Source organism: Poecilia formosa, unplaced genomic scaffold (genome assembly GCF_000485575.1).
Source record: "Poecilia formosa unplaced genomic scaffold, Poecilia_formosa-5.1.2 Scaffold4, whole genome shotgun sequence".
NCBI lineage: Eukaryota > Metazoa > Chordata > Actinopteri > Cyprinodontiformes > Poeciliidae > Poecilia > Poecilia formosa.
The window spans coordinates 3,478,646-3,502,210 of NW_006799943.1; the positions used below are offsets into that span (position 1 = coordinate 3,478,646).

The following is a 23,565-nucleotide window of genomic DNA, read 5'->3' on the forward strand; positions in this document are numbered from 1 at the left end:
CCCCCTTTGTGGCAAAGGGCACAGCCAAGAGAGAAACTGTGGGAGAACATGGAGAAACTTCAGCCACAGTCAGAATAGATTTGTGACTCACTGATGTTGAACAAAAAGTGTTGTTCATCATGGAACTAAATCTGTTATCTCATCCAAAAAGCATTAATGTAGTAATAGAGCCAGGCCAAGAAAAAATATAGTAAAGATGGAGTAATAGAGTAAAGTCACAAAAACACAAAAATAGTTGTAATAGTCTGTAATTTTACTAGAAAAAGGTTATAATAAAATTAGAATAAAGTTGTATGACAAAAGTAGTAATAATTCAAAAATATGTTATAACGTAAATAAAATCGCAATAAGGTGGAAATAGTTGTAATTTTACCAGAATAGTCACAACATTATTAGAATAAGGATGTAATAAAACAAGAATGAACTCATGATAAAAGTCACAATGATGCAAAAATAAAATAATATGGGAATTAAACCATAATAATACCAAAACATTTATGTTATTAGGAAAGGGTAATAAATTAGGAGTATGGTGTAAATTTATGAGAATTAATCCAAGAATAAATGTTTAAAAATTAAGAGGAATGTTAAACATCTTGTGATGATACTTCAGTATCAGCTTCATGAGGAAGGAAATACTCTGAAATTGTATTTCTAGATAATTATCAAAGCTTTGCTCTCGTTAAAAGGACTTTGCTTGTAATTGTCTGACATTCTTCAGTTCATATTGCTTATAGGTTTTCAAAAAAGTACACAAGAAAACACTGTCCACTCTTTATCTTCTTTTTCCCAAATCTACCCAGGCCTCAGACGCGTTTTGAGTCCATGCAAGAACTTTGTGGAATATTTATTTCACAGCATCGACTAAATTTTAAGAAATTAGACGAGCCCTTCAAATATGTTGGAGAATTAAGAAAGTCTTAATGTGGATGGAAATGATAAAAAAAAAGTCTGGTGGATTAAACAACCTATCACTTTATTATTATTGTGACATTATATTTTCAATACACAAAGTTCTAAAGACTTCATACAGGATGTATTAAATTCCACAAGTTATTTTTCATCAAACCCTTTCCTAATCTAAAACTGGATTTGATAAAATGTTTCTTATTATATATATATATATATATATATATATATATGTATGTGCAGATAAATAATTAGAAAAGATGACTCAAAGATCTTTAACATTCACAACAAACTGTAAAACTCTAGGTGAAAAAAAAAAGAGCCTCTTCAGGCTTTAAATCTCAAACATTCATCAAAGTGACGATTATCCACAAATTGCATACACATGTTTCTGAAAAACTCAGATCTTCTTGATGTAAAGCTCCATTAGTCACAGTGTAAGAAAGTGTACACATTCACCAAGGCCTGCTTGAGTAAATAAAGGATTTCAAGAAAAATTACCTCCACTGTGTAGGCAGTGAATCATTTCTAAAGGCTCCATTCGCTCCCCGACATAAATAGTCAGACTGCAGAATTCATCAATTTCCAAAGATCCCATAAACCATCGGTTGGAGGTAAACGGCCATCATAGGAGCTTCTGTAGTTCAGGAAGTGTTGCTGCATTAAAGGCGACAGCCAAAGAGGAGTTAGGCTGGGCGTCCACACCCTCACTCTCATCTCAGTAAAATCTCCTCTGTCACAAAGGTGACAAAGCAAAGCTAATGGTTTGGTCTAAGTGCAATTATTAAACATTTTAATAAAGTGGAATTATTTTGTTACACATGACGAAATCTGAAAATTTCACAAAACTTTCATGTTTCGTCACGTTACAACCACAGTCTTCAACGGATTTTATTGGGACTCTATGAAATAGACTAACACAAGGTGTAAGAAAAAAAAATCAAATCCTAATAAAAATCTGACAAGTGTGGCATTAATTTGTATTCAGCGTCCCTGTCAAAATTGTGTTATATAAATTTTTTATGCGCGTTTTGTAGTGTCGGGGAAAATTTCAATTTTCAAAAAAAAAGAAAAAAAAAAGGTTCCACTTAAGGTGGTTTTTGGTTTTTCAAAAAACCCCCAAAAAAAACAAAAAAAAAAAAACGTCAATGCGCTGTTAACAGTTATTGGGGAAATGGAAACATATTTGTCAAATATGTATAGCTAGCTGGTTTCTGACTTCTACATCTTATTACAGCCGTGCTTCACGTCAACATCTGACAAATTAGCCTGTCAAATAAGGAAAGTCAAATAGATATGAACTTACACCTTTACTGTTGAATGTCTCAATCTTTTATCAAATCACTTGATTTCCAACCACAGCAAAAATCAGCTGAATTCCATGAACAAGGTAACCGGATGTGCTACTTTTTTTTTTTTTTTTTGCATGTCACATGATGAACTGCATTGAAGTTTGTAACAATTTGTGGAAAAGTTAGAGGAAATAAAAGTCCAAGCCACAGTAATCATGACCATCCTGATCCACGCTGGCTGCATGGAAGGTCATTGAAATGTGTTTCTGGATCGGCGTAAACCACAGAAGGAAGTTGGGAGTTGATGTCCTCCTAAACGTGAAAATGCCAGAACGCCTGTAAGGATGTCAGTACCAATCCATACGAAGGCAGTGTAAGGAGTGTGCCTCAGCGGGGTCTCACATGGTCTGCCACGCCCCTGACTGAGCCGTGTGAAAGTGATTTGACACGCCGCCAGGTACAGTGGGAGGGCATCTGCACAGCCTGACGGAGGGGCCGCTGACCAGGTTCCCAAATGTTTGGCAGGACCGCTTTATAACCATCTCAGAGCGATAAACTCAGGTTACAGGTCACCTGCTCTCCATTGGATACAATCAAGTGGCATTTAGTCTGAACAGACATGGGCTGTTATTGCAAACATATGTGCGACAGAGAGGGGAGTGTACGTGTGTGTTTGGCCTTGAATCTAACACACTGCTAGGACCATTTTCCCAGCACATGCGCTGTGGAGACCTACTGCTCCTCATGAGGTCCAACGTCTGGGCCCCATAAGAAGAAGAGCTGTTTTTGAGTAAGGTTTAGGACTAAGATGTGAACTGAGTTTAGGTTACGTTTAGGATTAGGTTTGTACTGGTAACGGTTAGGTTTAGGGCAAAGGTGTCATCAGGTTCTTTTGTTGTTTTTTTAACTGATATCTAAAACATTCAGAGTGAAACAACAGGACCATGCGGTCTGCTTCAGTGGCCCTGACACCCGATCTGTCAATCACGACAAAAAACATCAAATTGGATCGGTTCCATCTTTTGTTGTGAACTGACAAAATGTGAAACATTTCAAGGGGAATGAATAGCTTTGCAAGAAACTTTAACTTTGGATTCTTCTTTTGTTTCAGCAAGTACACGTCTGGTATTCAGTTTGACTCACTAATGTCTGTAGCCAACACCACAACCACAATATTTATTGTGCTAAAATTGCCAAGTAATTATCAAGATCTGGAAGCTAGAAACTCTAGCTGTTAGATGATGAGATATGCTTGATATAGTCCAACGTTTGGAAGGAAAAACTGGCGCACTAATTCTCAAATTAGGATCTTTAAATATCAATTCTGCCAACCTGATTAACCAGTGAACTGTTTCACTTAAGTTTGGATTGGACAACAATTTTGTTAAGAATATAACCAAAGCTCCATGAAACACTGTCCAAACGGAAAGCTAGACAAAGGTTCAGCCAAACCACAGTCGTCTTACCCTGCAACCCAACTGTGAATCTTGACAAATCGGGACATCTCAAATTTGTTTCAAATGAACCAAGATCTTCTCAAACATAAGCAGAAGATGTGCAGAAAAGCAGAAAGTAAAAAAATGAACAAAAGGCAAATTAGGCAAGAGTGGAGTTAGACATTGGACACCTGAATCATTTGTTGGCTTTCATCATTTTAGCTCAAAAAGAAGATGCCATGATTTCTTTTTGCCACGTTGCATTTTGACTGGAGATGCATGTAGAAGTCAGATGATGATCAAAATGATCATCATCAACTGTTTCAGCCAGTAAGAAACTAAAAAATGCTATCTTTTATCAATTAGAGACCACACCGTACCTAACTGCTAAAAAAAAAATACAGTTTGTAAATTTATATGATTCAAGCCTGAAATATAAATATGGCTGAATGCAACAACCCTTTCCTGTTATATCTTTTGAAGGGAAAATGGTATTCCTATTTAGGTTATATGGAGTTTACAGTTAGACTAAGCCATCATAATGCAATTAGTTAATAAAATGATTTGCTTGAAATCCTTGTCCTGCATTTGATCTTTATCAGAATCAACTACCTGAAGTCCAGTCACCAAATGATTTAGTATTTGTGTTTTTATTATGAATTTGCTCAAAACTTTATCAATGTTCTGCTAATGCTGAAGAAAATAAACTATTTTGTAATTGCAGCGTGCGTTTTGTGGGCTACAGTTTGTATGTGAAAAGAATTCAGAAAAGAAACAACCTGCAAACTACTGTTAGATTAGCTAATAGCAGCGGTAGCTAATCTACCACAACAATCACTTATTAATAAAACATTAAACCTAAAACATACCACTGCAACAGACTGAATGTTCTGTTCTTTGTGCAAAATATTTTAGTGTTTTTTGGTGTTGAATCCTGGAACACAGTGGTGTTGTTGACAGTTGCTATGGCAACGAGTCTGCGTGTAGCTTGGCCGACACAAAGGGCGGGAAAGAAATGCTTTCGAGTTGTACTTCCGTCTTTTCCTTTGCTATGGAGCATAGCGCGAAATGAATACCTGCATTTCCAAGTTTCATTGAATTAACAGAATTATTCTACCACAGCAGCGTTGCTGTGGATGGCATGTAAAAGGATTGTCTTTTTGCCCTCCAGCGTTGTCTGCATGCGCGACATTTCCGTACGTAAATAATAACGTTTGGTGTCTATTTATAAATCGGACCAAGTCAGTGCCTTACCAGCTATGAATCTCACTGCATGTCACTGCTAGTTAGGCATCATATCGATACCAAAATTCATAGCATCATACAATCTTTTCAGCCAGTCAAAACCTTACAAAGCAGATCTGAAGTCGACCTAAATATTCTGATCAATGCATGTCCGATTATGTGACAACTGTTGTAGAAATTAGTACAGCTGTCCTCTAAACACACCCAAACGGTCCTACACATACTATTTATTTAAAGCTATGGACACATGGTACATTTTATGTGAAACCCAGCACTACTCTAGATGGATTTAGCTTTAATGCACCTTTTACTGTACACCTCTGCAGTAATACTAAGACAAATTGTGTATCTTAACCTAAAAATGGAAACAAATTGTGGGCTTTTTGTAGGTAAAAGTTTATACAAATTGAGTAAAGGCAGAGCGGAGCAGCTTTTACCGTTTTATTTTTGAAAACACATGGAGAGTGCCGCTAATGTGAGACCGCATCATGAAAATGGATCGAGTAGAAAAGGGTTTCTATGCCCACTTGCCCACGTCTGTGTTACGAGACCAGACAGAGGGTATTTTAAATAAATACAGGATGCCACAGAAATGTACACTTCCCTCTGGAGGATCGGGAGCCAGGACTGGATCTGCACACCTAAACACTATATTCATTATACCTTGGCTTCATAAAGTGATTACAGTAGAGCTTGATGATTGGGGGAGAGTTCGCTGCCAGGGAGAACTTTCCAAACAGAAAACGGTCACCCTTAATGGATTGCTCGCCAGGTTTTCCTGTTTTATCACTCTCAAACACCCAATTTCATTGTCAGTGTTGCTCTTTCCGCTAATATACTCGCTCTCTGTAAAAGTGTCAAGACGCACCCAAGAAGTTTTAAAGCTCAAAAAAAAAAAAAAAGGGGGCTATTCAGAGGAAAAATCACCATGTAGATTTGCTTATAATGTTAGTTCTTGTTAATCTGTGACATTTTAGAGTGGTTCAGCAATTACTTTGTGATGAAGTGGTGTAATTTTGCTTTTTAGTGTAGACGCTTTCCATCCACCCGTCTCGTATGTTCCTGTTTAACTTTCATGCATCTGGATGACGGAGCGCCATTCGTTCAGCGTTGAATGAATGGAGGGCGTGCAGGGAAGTTGCACTTATTGCAGTCGTGTGGACAAACTACCAACATGACTGGGCTTTACCTCCCTAACACAAATGTGATATTTTACTGTTGACCCTCAGTTGTAAAAACAATAATTTTGTTCCAGGCTAAAGTAATTTGGTTTTTGTCTGAGTGCCTTTCAAGAAGAGCAGTCTGGAGTCGCAAAGGCTTGACGGCCAGCTTCACTAATGTTTAATGGAGATGGTGACGTCATAGCAACGATGGTGTACGGACAAAAGAACTTTGCTTTATAGTCTTCAAGCTTGAATGCAGATGAGCCTTCAATCCTATCCATCTCCCACATCATCCTACTGTCACTCATGAACAATCCAAGAGGGAGCCATCCACTTGCCTCAAAGGTACGAGTGGACTCCTCTTGCGTCTTTAGTCTAAACCACAATCCTCGAGAGCAACTATCCTGCAACTTTTAGATACATCGCTTCTTCAACACCAGAACCTAAACTGTGAACTACTGAAGTGTAAGCTGTAGGTCATGGCTTCAAAATGTCAACAAAAAAAACTATGTAATGCTTGAGATCTTGAAACTCTGGCATTTTAACAGAAAAATTAGTAAAAAAAAAAAAAAAAAAGGGGTCAACCTTTACGAGGCTAAACCCACACAGGGCGAAAGCTCGACTGTGTCTCTGGTAACTAAAAAGTTAGTTGCACTAATCCTAAAGCACTAATTACACACACTATTTCTGCTTCCGCTATAAAGCACTACACAAACATCACTTCAAAATCAGAGCATAAACATAAAGGTGTATTTGAAAAATTCCTAACAGTCGATAACCAAAACTTAAACACAAAGGTTGGCCTTTAAACTGTCAGCTGAAGATACAACCAAGTAAATTAACGCTTTAGACTTTAGAAAAATGTTATTAGTTAAAACTTCTAGACGTTTCCAAAGTTAGCAAATGCAAAGCAAAAAGTTAGGATATTAGCAAAAATGTACCAACCACTGAATTTGATTGTAGAAAATAAATAAATTGTTTATTTTCAGGGCAGGTATATCTCCAATACCAGGTGTCATTGTCAAAGTTAGCAAAAGGGTGAAATAAAAAGTTAGCAGAAGTGTCCCCACCACTGGATTCGATTATGGCAATTTACTTTAAATCGTTTGTTGTTAATAGACTCATACAGCAACTGTCCTGTGGCAAACAGCTAAATGTCGAACTTGAAAAAGGTAGGTCTGAAAGGACCAAAATGTCAAAGGTGTGAAACGGCAAATAAGTTAAATGAGAAGCAGCCTGACATAACTTGTGTTCCTCTGCCAGTTGTGTATTAAGACAGTTCCAGATGTTAACTAGAAAAGGTTTGCATGTGAGTTTTGCTTACAAATTCCTTGTAGAATCTTCAAAATCCTAGCAAAGTTCTGGAAGCGACTAGTTCATTTGTCGTCTCCCAAAGAAAGAAAAGTCATGTTCTGTTCCAAAAAAAAAAAAAAAAAAAATTAAATAAGTCTGGTGTCAAACTCACCTGACTGCCTCCCACTATACAGACCTGCCACCACTCAACTGTTACTCCTGACCTAATCTTTCATGCATACACTAACACACCAATAAAGGTGCAGCTGTTTGTCTCGTGACAATAAAGAGCTTGTTGAGGGGAAACGTGATGGAGTGATGCCTGATGCACTCCCTTCTTTTAGCTTCACTGGTGTCAGGACTGGTTGGGATAAAGAGTCACAGAAGGAGCTGGAAGTGAAACTTCACAATTTCATTTAGTTCTGGACTTTGACTGGGTCACCCTAGCACACAAATATGCTCTCTTTGTCGAGCTGGATGTATATGTTGAGTTGCTGTCCTGATGGAAGGTGAGCCACCAGCTGGTTTTCTTCTGGGATTATCCTGTCCAATTTTCCATCAAGTCTGAACAGAATCAGCTCAAAAAAATCCAGTCCTGCTGAATAAAATCTCCTCGACGGCATGATGCAGCCATCACCGTGACGATGGTGCGTTCTGGGAGTGTAGCGTTAGTTTTCATCCACGTATTTTGCCTCCATGTAGGGCAAAGTAACTAGTTTTGAAGCCCTGATTCTGTTGGGTGCTTCTTTTGTTGCCATGACAGCCGTTCATCTTGAGCAATAGATGCTGCACTTGCATTGCAGATGGACTTTTGCAGCTGTGTTATAAGGCGGTGATTGTCTTCCACAGGTGTCTCCCTCATAAAAAATGCATCAATGTCCATGCCTACTCACACACACACACGCACACGCACACACACGCAAACACACACACATACACACTCTCTCTTTTCCTCTGTCCATGGTTAAAACTATGAATAGACTCATTTGCGTGAGGGAGGAAGTAAACCATTAAGATTCAGTTTTTATACGATGTAGATTATAAGTAGTTTTATGTGGAATTTGCACATTTCAGCCAATGGGACTGAACGCTGCTGCCTCAGCCTTTTCCAAAAACCCATCCTCCCCCCTTCCTCTCGATTTTTCTAGAAAGAAACAAAAATTGTTTGCTGAAAAACGTTTTCAGCTTCCCTGTTTTTGCTCTGCGGTCTTCAAATCAAGCGTCTTTTTCGCTTTTTTTTTTCTTTCTTATTTTTATTTTATTTTCCTCAAGCCGCGTGCCAGACCTGTCGCCACCCGCCGGCCTGAATGCCTTCTTTCATGGGCCAAGTGAGCTGACCAGGGAGACTCTTTTTCACCGTTTAATATACTTTGCCTTCTATAATTTACTTTTCTAACATAAAAAAATAAATAAAAGCATATACTGAACATTGCAAAGTATTCATAGCCTTTAAACTTTTTTTCTCCCAATTTTATGACATTAGAACCAGAAATATATGACTTGTTGAACAACAATTAAAGAAGTAAAGCTCCATCTACTGATCTACTGGTTGTAACAGATTAAGGTTGAGGAGATAATGACTTGATCAGAAACTGTGGTCGACAACTGCAAGCGTGCAGCAAGCAGGAAAACGAGCTGTAAACAGGTGAAACGGCCCAGGAAAAGCTAAACTTAATTATCTTTTTACATTTTTTGTTTCATTTCATTTAAACCACAAAAAATGTTTCCAGCATAACTTCCAATTGTTCAATATTTTTTTTCTATCAAACTTTGAGTAGTGAGCAAGAATTACCCAAACATGCTTTGACTTTACTGATCCCAAAGGGAAATTAAATGTAGTTGTAGCTCATTAATTCAGATTCTTCAAAGAGTTATTGCAGATGGCTGATTGCTGTTGGCAGGAAAGATCTTTTGTAGCGGTCTGTATCACAGCAAATCTGAAGAAACCTTTGACTGATGATACTCCGTTTTCTCCATACAGAGGATGGTCAGAGTTGTCCATAGCTTTTTTGACTCTTATGAAGAATCCTTCTTTGCATCAGGATTCAAAGAAGGAATCTTCTCCAGAGGTTCCACAGTCGTCTCCAGAACAGAACCAGAACAAATCCAGCCTTCTTCATCAGATTGTTGAGCCCTTTGAGGTTTCTGGCTCTGATGCTGCTGAACCAACAGATGACAGCAGAAGAGACGACCCTTTCAACAGCAGGCTTGTGGATCTGTAGCATCGTGCTGCAAACCTTGAAGGATGTTAGCTTCCTTGAGAAGTGCAGTCTGCTCTGTCTCTTTATAGACGACTTCACTGTTACAGTCCAGTCTGTTGTCAAGGTGACCACTGAGGTATTTATATTCCTGAACGACCTCCACATCTTCTCCCATGATGGAAATAGGGTTTGATCCAACCCTGTTTCTCCTGAAATCAACAACCATCTCCTTTGTTTTGTTTACAGTCAATATTAGATGATTGTTCCCACACCAGGCCACAAAGCGCTCCACCAGATCTCTGTACTCAGCCTCTTGTCTTTCTCTGATACACATAACTGCAGAGTCATCTGAGTGTTTCTGTAGATGACAGAAGTTGGACTTGTGTTGGAAGTCTGAAGTGTAGAGAGTGAAAAGGAATGATGAGAGTACAGAGCCCTGTGGTGCTCCTGTGTTACTGACCGCCTGGTTGGACACACAGTCCTTCAGTCTTGCAACCTGTGGTCTGTTTGTCAGATAGTCACAGATGCAGGCGATTGTTGAAGCCTCCACCTGCGTCTTCTGGAGTTTCTAACAGAGCAAATCAGGCCTGCCTGCTTTGTCCAGATGACTGTGGGTTTGTTGAAGCAGGTGTCTGATGGCATCATCAACGATGAGCAAACTGCAGGGGGTCCTGATATGAGCTGCTTTCATCTGCTTTCTCAAGTGGGCCTCCAGGAGTCTCTCCAGGACCTTCATGATGTGGGATGTCAGGGCAACCGGTCTATAGTCGTTGATGACTGAAGGGTGATTTTTCTTTGGTACCAGAACCTGGCAGGATGTCTTCCACAACAACAGAACCTCCGCTTGGGTCAGGCTAAGGTTGAAGAGATGCTGCCGAATCCCACAGAGGGACTCTGGGACTGACACCATCTGGACCTGCAGCCTTGTTCCGGTTCAGCCTCTCCAGCTTCCTCTTCACTTCTAGATACAGAAAAGCTGGAGGTGGAGGCAAAGGGAGCAGCAGCGTTTCCTAATGTGGTTGAAGACAAACTTGTGGAAGCAGAAGAGTCCATGACTGAGGTGGAAGATGGAACATCTGAGGTTTGACAGGAACGTGGTCAGAGGAGGATCAGATATCCGTTTGGCTGGAGACAGGAGAGGATGATGATGATGAGCTTGTTCCTGGATGGAACCTGTTGGAGAATGTGTTCAGCTCATTTGCTCTGTCCAGAAACTAATATTGTTATTTTTATTTTTTAAAGTCATGATGGCATGTTTTATGTAATAATGTGTATGTAATGTTTGGAATGAAGAAGATATGCTGCATAATCTGATGTAATTGTGGCTCAGTGCAAAAACACACATTTTGTTGGCTTCTGAAGAGTAAAAATTGAACAAATGTATACACTTAAGGATTAAGTTTATATTTCTCAGTCATCACAATGCCAAAGAAAATTCTCACAACAGTGTGAAAATCATGGTGTTTATCTACAAGACAAGAAGCGGGAGGAAGATATTAAAAAATGTAATAGGTTTCACAGTGTCATAGGTTATTTCTATGTATTATGATGTAATGATACATGTATTTTTGGACTTATTGTATTCTGTTTTATACTTGTGTGTAACTTTCACTTGATTTATGAAAGCATGGAAAGTAATTAAGCTGATCGTAGAGTAAAATAATATTAAGTTGTGAGCAAATTCAATAAAAGCTTGTTTGGGCTTATCCCATGCTATCCCAGTACATCATTATTTCAATACAAGGTGACAATGTGAAAATGTTCAAGGGGTATGAATGTCGTATAATCTTAATTTTACCAACTTTTAAACGTTCAGCTTTTCTTTGCATTTAAAATACTCCACACGTCTGATAAACTTGCAGACTCTTCCGGATCTTGCGTCTCTTTTTTCCCCCTCATCCGACGTTCCTTCCTCCTCTCTGTTTGTCGACCTCAGGTCAGGAGCCAAATTTATGGTTGCTGGTCTGTGGTGAGGCGCAAAAAAAAAAAAAAAAAGGGCGTAGCATCCCTCCTCTCAAACCAGGTTTGGATTTCAAACGCATGCCAGCTCGGTCCAGTTGTAGGGAATGGCAGGAGTCGGACCACCTTGCCCCCCTATCTAAAAGCTCCGTCTGTTTACCGGACGAGGTTGGAGCGTGTGTGCATCTCGTGGGTGGTGAGTCCACCCACCACTTGACTTTTATATTTAATTTGGTTCTTGACGTTGGATGCTATTTCGATCATGGCCAATGAAGGGCGCTTTCCTGCTCTCTGACTTTTTAAGGTTTTCTTGACACCCGAGGGTGACATGCAGAGTCTGACCGTCTGGAGGTTTGCGGTGGGAAATGAAATGCGTCGCAGGACAGCAGAAGACAGGCACCATTTCTGTCTTTAAAAGCTTCGTCATGGGAGAGGCGGACTGGGGCTGGGAGGGTGAGGGGGATCTCCGCCTAGGTGGCCTGCGGATGGAAGCGTTGTGGTTAGTTGATTTGTCGTCCCAAATGTTTGCTAAAGCTTGCTGAAGGTGGAAGCAAAATTATTGCAATTTTTCATCGGGAAACACCAGTAATTGGCACAGCCGTGCTGCCAAACACCACAGAGGTTCCTTCAGATCCAGGCCTGGTGCGACTGTCGCCTTTGGACTCCATAATTATGCAAATCGTAGTTAGAAGAGAGTCTCCGAGGGCGGCGGTTAAATCTGAGTTTAAATCAGCAACGTCCCATAAAAAGGAAGCATTCACAGCACCGATACTCCCCGTCAAAAGCATGAGGTGTCTTGGAAAGTATTCACACCTCTTGGTCTTACCAATATTCTGTTAAGTTACATGCACAAACTCTAAAGCGTTGTATGGGGGTGGTTTATGGCGGAACAACAAAAGGCAAAGTGTTATTTTTTTTGTACAAAAATGTAAAAGAATCTTAGAGTGGCTTGAATTTCCTAAATTACAGCTACATGGTCTTTAGGGTTTGTTTGTCTCCACCAGTTTTACACATCAAAAGTCTGGAAACTAGATGAAAATCAGATAGGATGGAGACTTCTTAACCTGATTTAGATTTAGACATTGAGTGAACCATATTAATGTCCATTTAAACCTTTATTGAAAAAACACTACAATAATAAAGTAATAATAATAAAAAAAAGATGTTTGTTTTTTTTACATTAGTATGTAATGTATGCTCTTTGTAATGTCTCACCTGATGTCTGGTAAAGTTTGAGTATTTGGATTTTTAGGAAAAATATCTGTTCACTTATATGTTAAGCTGGAGGGTTTAAGGATTTTAATTGGCTGGTAGCCAATATTTGACAGGAAATGGGCAGAGAGATAGAAGGGGGGGCAAGACATGCAGCAACGGTCTCAGGTTCGGAAATTAAACTCTGGATGGCAGAGTCAAGCACTGACAGCCTGTCTATAAATTGCACCCGCTCTACGGCTACACCATGTGCCACCCCTAGGTTGTTGGCTTACTTGGATGTTTTGTGTTGTTACAGTTCAAAGAACAATAGTTTTGCAAACCTCTGTGCATGCCTTTTCCTTTCCTTCCCCTTCCTCCAAAATCTCTCCACTCTTCCTTTTCTGTCTCCTGGACAGGGCTGTAGCTGGCTAACATCTTAGGCTAAAGTCCTCCAGTCGCTGGGAAGTCTGCTAGAAACAGTGCCGGCTCTAACCCATACATCTCTGCCTGGTCGCCAGGCCAGGAAGAGTCACAGACCATTTAACTCACGTATTAATGACCAACAAGAACCCAGTGCCTCCAGAATGAGAGTATAGGAACCTACCAAAGTGTGTACAGAGGCCAAGCCAGAGGAGGCGCAGAGGTGCCAAGGCAAAGAGAAATGATGTGTGGGGAGGCGAGGCAGAATAAAAACAAAACACTGAAAACTGAAAAAAACAGATAAAGACTGAATGATTTTTTTTCCCGTCTTAAAAAAAGTCATGTTTGGAGCAGAGTTTTGAGTTAAGGAAATAAACAAATGTCAGAAATTACATTCAGCAGTGATTCTCTGTCCAAATGGCCCCACAGAAAAGCAAAATAAAGATACCTCAAGATACTTTTCAAGTATGCAATATTCATGACTTGCAAAAGATGTGTGAATACCTCAGAAAATAAGCAAACTGAAAGCTACAACAGCTCATGTGAAGGTTAATGACAGGCTGTGTACAGTTCATCCATCGTATTAGTCAACTGTGACAATTACATTTTTTAAAAATTGAAATGAAAGCAGATTTACACTTCAGTGCAAAACATAAAATGTTCCCTCAATACCAACTTTAGCAAAGTAAAACGTAAATAAGGTATGAGTATAGGGATAGCGTGGAAAAGTTTTTCATCATTTCAAACTGATAAAATTCTCAGAATCTTCATACAGTTTAAAGACGTATGAAACACAAGGTCAGAGCTGCTGCACTTCCTCCCTCTGCTCCTACATACTGTTATAGTTAAGCCAAGGTGCTAAACGCTCATCATCTATCAGCTGTCAAAGGAGACGTCAGCATCTTACTCAGGTGTTGGAGGGATTTTACAGAATACGTTTGAAAGACACATAACTGTGATGTTGTGAGATTTCTGGTGGAGCCAGCTGCACATCATCTGAAAAAACAAACCATAATCCTCCTACCACTTCCTTTTGTCTTCTTTCACGTTTTTGCCAGTAGTAGCCTCTTGCTGGTGATCAGATAACTTGTGCAATGCAAAAAAGGGACTTCCATTGTGGTTTTGTGAAATACATCTATGTCGATACGGCTGACAAACCCCTGAAAAATGTGCTGCTTTTTTTTTAAGCCAATTTATTTTCGCTATTTCAATTTGTGCAATTTTGCAGTCAATGAAAACGAAGCAAGTGTGTGAAAAGTTCAGTTGGCAACAGTGGGGGAAAAATATGGGAGGTTTGTTGAAACAGTTTGGAGGGTCAGCTCCTCTCTGTGTCCAGCTGAGTCAGAGAGATGAAGGCACCTTTTAATCAGCCTCTCTCTGCTGGAACACTGACCTCTGACCTCTAGGCCAGACCACATGCTCCCCGCCGCCCCCCGCCCCCTGAGCAGTTCCACTGCTCAACAACAGACATAAAGGGCTGCTGGTTTGGCAGTGTTGAAGGGGTCACTGGGACCACTGGGGGCCATCAGAGGCCTGACGGCTCCCCACCGGACTGGGACGTCCCCTCAGGTGAATCCCAAACAAAGTAACTCAAACCTCTAGACATTTTGTCAGATTACAGCCATGAACGTTAATCCGTTTGCCTGGGATGTGATAGAGCGACACAAAGTAGAGCATAATTGTGAAGTGGACAGATCCATGGCTTTCACAGGTTTTTACAAATCAAAAGGAAGGAATAAATTGGTATTCACTTGTAAGTCTTGGGCTGTACATTTCTACCATCTTTACACATCTATAGGATGAAATTTATTGATTCTTCTATGCAACATAATTTATGCTCGGAGAGATTGGATGAAGAGCATCTGTCAACGTCAATTTTCAAGTCTTGTATCATCTCATCAGGTGGATTTAGGTCTGGCTACACGAACACATGATTATGCTTTTTTGTAAAGTCGTTTCTCTTTGAGTCTTAGGATACATTCACAGCAGGTGAATGAAACCCAAATGCCAATGTTTTTGCCCATGTGACTTTTTCATGGCAGTCTGAATGGCCCAATTCTCATCTATTCACCCCATCAAAAAAATCTGATTTTGCCATTTATACTTTACTAAATTGCATACGTACCCGAAAGTTTTCAAAGCATCTGCAGTGAAAACTGTCATGTCGTGACGTGATTTACATTTTACGTGATTGACAAGAGACAAGTGTCTAGAAGAAACCACATGCGCTAAACAATGGCTGGAAATTCTTATTCTAGAAATAAGAGCAGTCTGTGTCACTGAAATGGATCCCATCACAAACCCACCACTACACATCCAAACAAACGTCTCTGCAGAAGTTGGAGTCAATGCTCCCCAGAAGGCCATTACTATTAGTTGTGCTGTTTATTTATTAGCTTCCTTTGTGTTATGATCTTGTAACAATACTGTTGGCTCCGAATAACTGAAATGGATCCATAGGCGGGGAGCATTCATTATTACTGTGGTAAACAGTGCTCTGCTGTGTGACTTCAATGCTTTGAGGTCGTATAGCATTCACACAGAAGTCTGATGGCAGTCACATTCAATTTCTAGTATGAATGATCACGCTGAGGGAAAAAGACTGGAATTGACCCTCAAGACCCGCGGCGTGAACGTACCCTCTGGATCAACTCCCTTTGTGTTCATCAGTCTCTCTCCTTTGGTTTCCATGGTTTCCTCCTGCCACATCTCCTTTATGTAGCTCATCTGGTCCTTCTGTCATTTTCTCAGGATTTCAGCTTCTGATTTTTCTTTGTCTGTTCTACTTGATGCCAGTTCCACTTTCTGTACAGTACCGTTTACTGTAAAAGTCTCTACTTCACCTTTCTGACTAAACGATTAAGCTGGTCTCTTTGGTCTTAAGTATTTACTGTAATTGTACTTCAATTACTGATCAACACAGAGACGGATTGAATCTACAATGAGACAACCTGTCGGGCCCTTTCTGAAATGTTACTGGAGCTGCTGCTGTGTAAGTGCAAACAGTGACACCAGGGTGCCGCACGTGACCCAGACACTTTAAATATGCATACACACACCTATGTGAATATGAAGGTGGGCCCACACGCAGAAGCAAAGTCCCTCCACGTACACGCAATCACAGCTTCCTGTTTCACCATCTGAGCCATGGCGCTGTGATGTCACTGATGAGGTCACCAGCAGCAGCAGCGCTCTGAGGTCGCCCACGTGGCCCCAGACAGCGATTATGACTTTTGTGGATCAACTCACAGTTGCAGCCACTCATGAGCAGGCACAGCGGCTCTCTGGGTCACCTTACAGAGCTCTCTCCATGAGTCTGAGAAATCTTCACACCAGGTATCCAGTCAGATCCGAACTCTTTGGGTGAAGAGTCGGGGGGGCAGGGAACTACTTCCACATGGCTTTAGTGGAAAAACTTGACAGTATAATTAGAGCCAATTGTTTTGGCACACACACTTTTTTTTGTTTTGGCTGTGAGAGTTCAAATTATTCAATGTATTTTCATTAAGGCAGGTACTTGAACGCATTAATTTAAATTAATTTCAAGCAAATTTTAACAATTTATCTTTATTTTTTTTTTAACATACAAAAGGAACCTTTGCCCTTTGCTGTGTGTTTCTGAGGATGAAGCTGCTTCTCTTGGTAAACTGGGGATTCATTTTTGCGTCAAACAATGATGTGATGAGACGCTGATGAAGGAAACTGTTGTGTTCAAGTTGTGCTAAAAGGAGTTAGCCCATCAGCGAAGCTATTCAAACCTAAAACAGCATCTCGATGCTGAACACTCATGTTGCAGCAGCATGGACGTCCCCACTGCTAATGTTAGCATCTACAGCTTTTCAAAGGTGGTTTTTTGGTTCTGTCATTTTTCTCCATCTTTGTGTCCATCTTTCTTCCCTCATGTCCTTTATTTCTTGTTTTCTTCCTTCCTCTTCATTTTCCTTTTTCCTTCCTTCCGTTCTTCTTTTTTTCCTTCTCTTCGTTTTTCTCTCTCCTTCTTTATCTACGTACCTCATGTTTTTTCTTCCTTTGCATATTTCCATACTGAAAATCTGACAACTCCAGAAATATTTGCCATAAACTCACCATAAACTTTTTTTATTTAATATCTTAAGAACACCCATAGAGGACTATCGTCTTTGAGTCTGTAAAAAGTAAGAAAAGATTTGGATTTAGAGCAAAGCAGGTTCTGGAGACAAGCCAAGTTTTTCCTACCTCAAACAGTGGACCACCAGTACGCAAATATGTGGACTTCACATAACCCATTTACTCTCTCTATGGAGGCAGCTGGGTTGTGTGTGTGCGTGTAGTGGGGGGGGTGTGTGTGACATGTCCTCTGTGTGGCCGCGTGTTCCCAGCGGGGCCTCAAATGAAAATGACCTCTGAATGCAATCAGGCTCCGATCTGCAGTAATGGACTTTGTATTAGGCTGCCCCCTTGCCGTACCCTAATTACACACAGGAGGCTGCACGCTCCCACTCTATACCGCCCCTACTGTACAAGCATCCATGCATGTGAGTGTGTGTGTGTGTGTGTGTGCGCGTATGACATCATGGTCGATTGCAGATTAAACTTCTCAGGGAGCATAATGCGCTGTGGAAGCGGAACATGTTCACATGCACACAACGCGACCATAGAGTCATTTATCTGCCTTCATGCAGGTTCTACAAACACACTCAGTCATTTTCACGTATCAGTTATCGGATCATCTCTCTGCTCCTTCTATAAAGTTTCTTAGACGCTCTTTTGTATTTGTGTCCAAGAATTCTTTTTTTTTTGTATATTTTCTGTTGTATGTTTATAGAAAAAAGATTTGCCATGTTTTCTGGTTCTAGCCGTGTGAGGAAAATGGTTACAGTGTACGTCTGGCAGCCGTCCCACTCAGGACATTTGACCTTGGGGGAAAGTTTTTTTTTTTTCCTCCACTTTTTTTTTCGGCCCCTCTTTCCTTTTCCCCTCTCGCAGAGGCTAAAAGGCTCAAAAGGGTGGAAAGCTAAATATTTTCTTTAGTCTCCTGGACGCCAGGTTGCCTAAAAGGTTCCAAAGCCGTTTGCATCAAACCTCGACCGTCAAAACCACAAATTCTGTTTTTGTAGCCATAAAACTCCCCCCACCAAAAAGAGGAGGCAAAAAAAACAAAAAAAAAACAGATTTCCATTCAGTTGATTCTTATAAATTCAATAAAAAGAAAACTGGTGTACACCTCATGGGAAACACGATGTTACATACATGTTTCAGTGGCTCTGCTTGTGAATGCTCTCATTCTGAACCGTAACACTTATCTTTAGATCTTTAGTGAAATATCACTCAGAGAGATTTGGAGTTGCAGTTTTAACCAGTTTCTCAGAAGTGAAATTAACACATCAGCACTGAAAGTCACTTTACCAAGTTTCTGAATGGGCCAGTAGATTAACAATTAGAGCCAGAGTTGGGTTTTCTGTATTGTTTTTTTATTTTAATAGAAGAAATGATCATTTTAGGTCTGCCTCAGAGAATCTATAACATAAGATCAAGACATGTCAAGAAACATGCAGTCCTGGTCACCAGCACTTTTACCAATCCGTGTGCAGTTGGATCATATTCACAGAAAACTGCAAACGCTAAGTTGAGGAGAGGTCTGTCACTTTAAAGTCTGATGGACAACAGATTGTCCCAGGAATTACTGCGACAGACATTTTCAGACCATTATTAAGGAATAATGGAATAATAATAATCATATCAGCTAGTTTTTCCTCTCAAACACTAAAACTTTAATTTTGTAAAGAACACTCCACTAGAAACTGGAAAACATTCTAAATAAAACCACCAAAAACAATAAAGCAGGAATAAAAAGTATAAAAAAGAACCCACATACAAGCAAAACCATAAATAAAATGAATTATGATGGTTCTGTAAACAAAATTGCTCTTAAAAAATATTAACCATCATAACAGATATTATCGAGCTCATTTTAATTTATCATGCGATTAACCGACTAATTGTTTACAGGTTTAGTCGAGGCCACATAAAATTATTCCAAATCCCACAGGAGGAAATTTTATCGGAGTAAAAACAGACGACAGCGGCTGATGTAGGACTCTAGAAACTTCTGGATGATTCTGGTATTTCCTGATTGATCAATATTACAAACGACACCAGGCCTCGTGGATATGTGTGCAGACCTGGGTGAGACGCAATGCAGAAAGCACATACGTTGCGTGGCATGATGCATCACACACGCGTGTCTCCAGCAGTGACGTGTTTACAGAAGGACCACACGTAAGTGAAGGACTCCTGCCAAAGCTGTTAAATATCCAGCTACAAGTGTGTCAACAGGCGCACGCGCACATATTCGCACGCAGCACGGAAAGCCACAGAAATGTACCTGGCAGTGTGCTATATTTTGCTGTAAGTGCCTCTCCCACCCATATAGTTTGTGTTTGTCAATATAAACTATTTGGGCAAACATTCGCTGAGGTCGGCCGAGCTGTCACTGCCCTCTGACTCACGGCCTCCAGGTATGCGCTGTGGTGGTAACCGGCGCTGCTCGTTGGAGGACGTCCACGGCCTTTCAAATAAGGTGAGTCCGGCAAAATAAACACTTTTTGCACTTTAAACATTTTTTTGAACAAGGATATGGCTTTTCCTTTAACGTGAGCCGGGATCGTGTTGCGTTCAATTTATCATTATTTCTAAACACTTGAAATATCATACGTCGGGTTTGTTGGATTTATTTATTAAGGGGTCACTGAGGTGTGAAATTCAGAGCAGTTTCCCTCATAATAGTAGCAGCTGCATGTTCCAATGTCTTCCCTCAAACTTACTGTACATTTCTATACGTAGTGTGTTTAAAAAAAAATCTATAAAATATGAACAAATGGGTAACATTTAGTGTTGATCTGCAGAGAGGAAGAGAAAGAATGGTCACCTTCCTAAAATAATGGTCTGTTATTTTTTGCCAAAAGTGATTTTGGAAACTATTACTGCAGTATTACAGGCTGATCTCCAGCCTTCAGGAAAATGATGGAAAAAGCTGCATTTCTAAAGTCAAATAGTGTCTTAAGAATGACCTGCTACTCTGATGTCTTTCAGTCTGGTTTCTGTGCTCACCACGGTACTGAGGCTGGCCTAGTCAAAGTGTTCAGTGGCATCCACATAAATACAGACTGTGGAAGAACCACAGAGCTGGTTCTATCGGACCTCAGAGCAGCTGACAATTTTGACCTTGACATATTACTGAAACAACTGGAGAGTTGGGTCGGACTGTCTGGTCCAGTACTCAACTGGTTCGAATCTCACATAAAGAACAGGGATTTCTTTTTTTCAATACTTAACTTGTCACAGTATACATACGTCATATGTGGAGTACCCCAAGGGTCAGTCCTGGAACCCTTTCTGTCTAATATCTATAAAGACTAATGAGATTAGATATCATACCTATGCAGATGATACGCAGCTCCACATTACGATGTCACCAGGTGACTCTGAACACATCCAATCAGAACAGATCAATCCATGGATGTGCCAAAACTTTCTCCAGCTGAACAGAAACAAAACTCAAGTTAACTTTTTTTAACCTAAATAGGAAACATCTACATTCAACGGACAACTTCAGTTACTACAACTTCAAACTAGAGCTCAGGTCCAAAATCTAGGTGTAGTGATGAACTTTCAGAGTTACATAGAGACAGTTACAAAATCAGCCTTCTATCACCTTAAGAACAGCTGCAGCTGATGCAGGAAGACAGAGCACATCAACTCCCGCTGGCTCAAATAACAGACTTTAAAATTCTTTGTTTATAAATCATTGAGTGGCTTTGCACCAAAATAAATTAAAGATATTTCACATCAACCTTCCAGACCACTCAGGTCTTCTGGTTCTAGTCTGCTCTACATCCCCAGAACCAGAACCAAACATGGAGAAGCAGCAGCCCTTTAGTCAACTGAGCCTTGTAGGCAAATGTTTATGCACAGCTCTGTTAAGGGTTTGAAGCACAGCACTGCAATCAGTTCAAGGTCTAGCCTTTTTCCACTTGTGTGGTAGGTAACTACCACATTCTGCTGCCGATTTGCTGCTGTTCCTGGGAACTTTTGACCAAATCTAGACCAGATTCAGCTGTTTGACAGACGGCTCCGGCCCTGACGTCTGAACGTTTTGTTACTCAGACGTGTCCGTGGTTCACTTTCTAAACACAAGGCGTTGGTGCAGGACCAAAAAGCTTCACTTTAGTTTTGAGAAGATAAAGTGTTGGAGAAGGGCTGTCAGTAGATAAATCAGGTTTCAGAAAGTAACTCCTTGATCATTTCTTCTCGTTAAATAGACCAAAAATCCCACAGAACTCTGTGGCACATTTATTGCACCTAGATGATCCTTGTGTTGAAGTAGAAAAATGACCCAAAGGGGGGGCAGATGCCTATAGAAGGGTATGAATACTTTTCTAAGTGCCAATTTAAGAGGACAGGACTTTGACAGATAACTGGCCATATTATGTCTCTGCCCTACACCAGCAGGCGCAGAGAGAAGATGGCTCCCTCTGTGCATATTGTCCTTAATGTATAGACAACGTAAATTGATAATGAAGTGTGTCAATGGAGTATTCATTTAAAACACCCACCAGTCATGTCATATGTGAATTATGCCATCTAAGTGGGTGTGGACCATATGTGATGCATAGGGCTGCAACGCCAAAATGATGGCAAAAAAATGAATTGTAGTTTTTTTCTGAATTTAAATGCTGTTTGTGCTGATTAGGCGCTCCTCCACTTCTTCCCCTCCTGTCGCTCCCTTAAACACACACACTGAAGGTGCTAAATCTGCGCATCCCTTTGAGAACACACCAGATCGCCATTTTTTTCATTTGAATCATGTCGTTATCTGATAACATGAGGAGTGTGCTGACATGTGATGCTCCTAATAAAAGTCCAGAGAAGAATCAAGTAGACGCCTGAGATGAAAAGCTCAGTTTTCCAAGTGTTGGTCACTATAAGACCAACTGCTTCAGGAACATTTACTGGGAATTCAACTATGCCCCATTGTCATCACTGCACTTAATATGCTAAGATAAACACTCTAATATTTCCTGAGCCGCCGATGATAAAAGCATGTCTCCATGGCAGAGCACACCACGACCTGGCATCAACCCTGACCCCTGACCTCTCTGTCTGTCGTCACCCAGCGGACTTCGAAATGAAGAGGAACGATGTGGACCGGCGGGAGAGCAGGGTGGGTGTCATGTCCATGTGTTGACAATGATGGATCGTCAGTCGGGCAGCTGCTGTTGTAGCTACACCCACCTGTGTGACGACCAGAAATAACGAGCCGCTACGTTATTCTGATTTCTGAATTAAGCACCTTCTCGTTCTGGTGTTTGTGTTCAAATTTAAAAGCCCCAAGAACTGCCTTTCAAAAGACTAGCAGTCCAGTGTTATTAATAACAGCTATTTTAAAAGAGACCTGGGATTTTGTTCTACTTCCATGATGAATCCTGTTCACCACGGACATCAACAGCTTACATACTGACACTGACCTATCGGAAAGCATTCATTCGTATTAAAAAGATATTTGATAAATATTCTGACAGCTAGTGATCAGAAAAGACACAGCTCCAACTTCTGGAGATTAATTTGAGAAACGATTCTGAATTTAACAGCAAATTCTTACCTCCAAATCAAAGGCACAACCACCGGGAAGAAATGTACTCCTGCCGATGTTGATTTTTTTGTGGCACAATGGGATACAGAGGCACTAAATAAATGTATTAAAAGGCCTGTTTATTAGTATAAACAGGCTTTTCAAACCTATTTAATACCACATAACATCAGTAAACACAAAATGTTATTTTCCAATCAGGAATTATTTTAGCAATGAAAAAACATTATGTAAATGTGTCTGAAAAACTAATTTCCCCCTAAACATAATAACTGGCAGAAGCTTATCAAAGGTTTGCATTAACTTGCATGAATGAGTCCTTCACTTTTAAATGAGCTGCATTTTTGACAGCACTGTTCACTTCTAGTCTCGATATGAAGAATCCCTTTCCTTTTGCTACTAGGTTTGATGACTTTTTATCATGTGGCAGAATACAGTTTGTTTTTCCTACCAGAGACCCATAAGAGAATTTTCACCTCTGTGGCGTCGATGATGACCTGCCCTCTGTCTCTACAGGGTTTAATCTAATTTAAAGCTTGTTTACTTTCGAGAGTCTGCTGTGAAAGATGAAAAAACTCAAAATGTCAAATATGCCAACTAAATGAGTAATGTAAATAGTCGAGACACTTTTTAATAATCTTGTCTTGTGCAAAAATCACCGGCATGCACAGCCAAATAACCAAGCTGCATGATTCCTATTGGCACACAGAGCATCTTCATCTAACTGAACTGTATGTGGCAAGTTAAACTCAACTAGTTGGATACATTTTGTGTTTTCCATCCAAACTGTTGTTACTTTCAGCGTGTGCTTTAATTTCAAAGCCA

General features: G+C 40.2%; 2 long non-coding RNA genes across 3 annotated transcripts in view; one reads left to right on the plus strand and one right to left on the minus strand.

The window, feature by feature from the left end:
• The window catches only part of LOC107837158 (uncharacterized), a 294,598-nt gene extending 283,351 nt beyond the window's left edge, over nt 1–11,247 (plus strand). Inside the window, exon 4 of the long non-coding RNA XR_001663157.1 lies at nt 9,647–11,247. This is a non-coding gene — a long non-coding RNA (uncharacterized LOC107837158). The remainder of the gene's footprint in view (nt 1–9,646) is intronic.
• Nucleotides 1–23,565, minus strand: part of LOC103143654 (uncharacterized) — a 168,972-nt gene that overhangs the window by 11,531 nt on the left and 133,876 nt on the right. The window lies entirely within an intron of this gene.